Here is a 3,673-nt window from a genome sequence, read left to right on the forward strand (position 1 = left end):
TAATCACATGAAGATAACATTGAACTCATGCTAATTAAGGTTGAGCAGAGAATGGGCAAAAATCCAAAACGAAAAAAGCAGTTTTTTCCACACCGTGTGTTAGATCTTCATAATGTAGAATGTTAGTACAGTACTGCTGATTGATTTTTATGAAGATCTAACAAACGATGTGGAAATACTGCTTTTTCATTTTTGCCCATTCTCTGTTCAACCTTAAGCTAATTAAATATTATACTTTTTTGTTTAAAGTGTATCAGCGTCGACTTTCGTGGTAGTCGTGGGATATGTGTTAAGTATAAAAAAGAATGTAGTAGACATTGCCAGAATTTTATTGAACAAAACCAGCTAATGAGTCATAGTTTGGATAAATGAGAAAGGCACAATCGCACCACTAGATGGATTAAAAGGTTTTTTTGTATGAAGTGCTTCTTCCGAAAACAAACCGTGAGAACAAAGCAAACCTTCAATGCATCGAATCCTTTTATAAGGAACGTCAGATCGGAATTTTTTTAGATGCCATAGAAAAGATAATCAAGTGCTATCCACCGTTTTGTAAAACGGCTTACGTCATTCCAATCCACAAAACAGGAGATAGTCACAACGTAGAAAATTATCGTGGAATTTCCATCTTAAACTCCACCGCAAAAGTATTTGAAGGCATAGTTCAAAACGCCTTGTATTGCGCGACACAACCAATCAGCTCTGAGTTTCAGCACGCTCGACAACAACGAAACTCATGTGTTCTGTAAACAAAGTTATGCGTGAGATCGAGAAACGGCGACAAGTTAACGCAAATTACATAGATTTTTTTTTTTTTTCTATACGTTTATTTGACACGGCATTTGCAATAGCTTTTTACGCCAGTTTCTTTTTTTACATAGCACGTTACAAAAATCCTTAAGACTAATTTTAACTATACTAGTACTTTGTCTAAAACTAACACTGAAATCACTTTATTGTTTGCTTTTTTCCTTACATTGTTGTATTTCATACTGATCTAGTATTTTCGGGTGTATTTATTTACTTTTTTTTCTGTTATTGTCTAAATTTAAAAACTAAATATTCTAGGTTCCTTTAATTGGTGAATGATTAGCCTTGGATGAGAGTATGAGGAGATGAATTTAATTAAATTTTGACAGACGCTGTTTTTAGAAAATGATAGATAAGTTCCATGTATAGAGGATCGCGATACGCCAGGATGTCTCTAACAGGAACATGGATTGGTCTTCCTCGGACTTGTAAAGAATCTACTAATTGTGATCTGGCTTTACGATATTCAGTGCAGGACCAAACAACATGCTCAATGTCATGGTAACCTTCTCCACAAGCACAATGATTACCCTCAGCGAGCCCAATACGACGGAGATGCGCATCTTAAGTATAATGATTGGACATGAGCCTAGACATCACACGGATGAAGTCCCGACTTACATCCAATCCTTTGAACCATGCCTTCGTTGATACTTTAGGGGTAATTGAGTGTAGCCATCGTCCCATATCTCCATTGTCCCAAGATGTTTGCCAACTAGCAAGTGTCCTCTGTCGAGAAGCGCTATAAAATTCATTGTAAGCGATGGGTCTTTCATATATTTCACCATCTAGTGCACCAATCTTGGCTAAATTATCAGCTTTCTCATTGCCCACAATAGAGCAATGGGCGGGGAGCCACACTAGGGTAAATTTATAACATTTTCTTGTCAGGTTACTCAGAGATTCTCGTATCTTCCCCAAAAAGAATGGATCGTGATTATCAATCCTCTTTGAGCGTAGAGCTGCAATTGTGCTGAGACTATCAGTGAGGATAAAGTAATGGTTCGGGGGTAAAGTATTAATTATTTGCAAACTATAGTGAACTGCTGCTAGTTCCGCTATATAAACAGAGGCGGGTTCTGCAAGTTTGAGAGAAATTGAAAAATTATTGTTGAAAATACCGAAACCAGTGGCCTCACTGATTCGTGACCCATCAGTGTAAAACATTTTAAGGCAGTCTATGTGTTGATATTTACTTGTGAATATTTTAGGGATCTCCCGCGAGCGTAGATGATCCGGAATTCCACGAATCTCTGCTTGCATGGACGTGTCGAAGAATAAAGTGGATTCAGGAATATCTAGTATATTGACGTATGTGGGAACATACCTAGCAGGCGTTATTTCTTGTGACATGTGATTGAAATACACTGTCATGAATCTGGTTTGGGGTTGAAGCTCGACAAGTCTTTCAAAATTTTCAATTACCAGTGGGTTCATAACCTCACATCGAATAAGTAAACGAGAAGAGAGATCCCAGAATCGGTCTTTTAAAGGAAGAACTCCCGCTAGTACTTCAAGACTCATCGTATGGGTCGACTGCATGCAACCTAAGGCAATTCGTAAACAGCGATACTGTATCCGTTCCAGTTTAATAATGTGAGTGTTCGCAGCTGAACGGAAACAGATGCACCCATATTCCATTACTGAAAGTATTGTTGTTTGATACAATCTTATCATGTCACTTGGATGAGAACCCCACCATGATCCAGTTATTGTTTGCAGAAAATTTATCCTTTGTTGGCATTTCGTTATTAGATACCTAATGTGGCCTCCCCATGTGCCTTTGGAATCGAACCAAATTCCAAGGTATTTAAAAGTCAGGACTTGGGCTATCGTTCTACCAACCAACTGAAGCTGAAGCTGAGCCGGATCACGCTTCCTTGAAAAAACAACCAACTCTGTTTTCTCCGTAGAGAAATCGATGCCTAACTTCAAAGCCCAACTTGATAAGTTATCCAAACTATCTTGCAGTGGTTGTTGTAAATTTAAGGCTTTTGGTCCTGTAACAGAAACCACGCCATCATCTGCAAGTTGCCTTAGAGTGCATGGGCTGACAATACAATTATCAATATCATTCACGTAAAAATTGTAGAGAAGGGGGCTTAAACAAGAACCTTGTGGGAGGCCCATGTAACTTATTCTGAATGTTGCCAAATCGCCATATGAAAAATGCATGTGCTTTTCTGACAATAAGTTGTATAAATAATTATTTAATATTGGTGAAAGACCACATTGATGTAGTTTCTCTGAGAGAACATCAATGGAAACAGAGTCGAATGCTCCTTTTATGTCTAAGAACACAGACGCCATTTGTTCTTTTTTTGCGTAAGCTAGTTGGATTTCTGACGAAAGTAGCGCCAGACAATCATTCGTTCCCTTTCCCCTCCGAAAACCAAACTGGGTATCTGATAGCAAGCCGTTCGCCTCAACCCAATTGTCGAGACGTCGTAGGATAATTTTTTCCAACAATTTCCTGATGCAGGATAACATTGCAATCGGTCGATACGAGTTATGATCGGAGGCTGGTTTTCCCGGTTTTGGAATAGCGATAACTCTCACTTGTCTCCAGTCGTGCGGGACAATGTTCTGCTCAAGAAGCTTATTGAATAAATTCAACAAGCGTCTTTTTGCTAGGTCAGGCAGATTCTTCACCAAGTTGAATTTAATTCTGTCTAGTCCCGGAGCATTATTGTTGCATGAGAGGAGTGCAATTGAGAATTCCATCATTGTCAAAGGCGAATCTATGAAATCGTTACTTGTGGGAGCATCGCGAGTGATTTTCTGCGCAGGACCAGAATCGGGACAAATTTTCTTGGCAAAATTAAATATCCAACGATTCGAAAAATCTTCGCTTTCATTAGTC

This window comes from Topomyia yanbarensis, chromosome 2 (genome assembly GCF_030247195.1).
Source record: "Topomyia yanbarensis strain Yona2022 chromosome 2, ASM3024719v1, whole genome shotgun sequence".
In the NCBI taxonomy this organism is placed as follows: domain Eukaryota; kingdom Metazoa; phylum Arthropoda; class Insecta; order Diptera; family Culicidae; genus Topomyia; species Topomyia yanbarensis.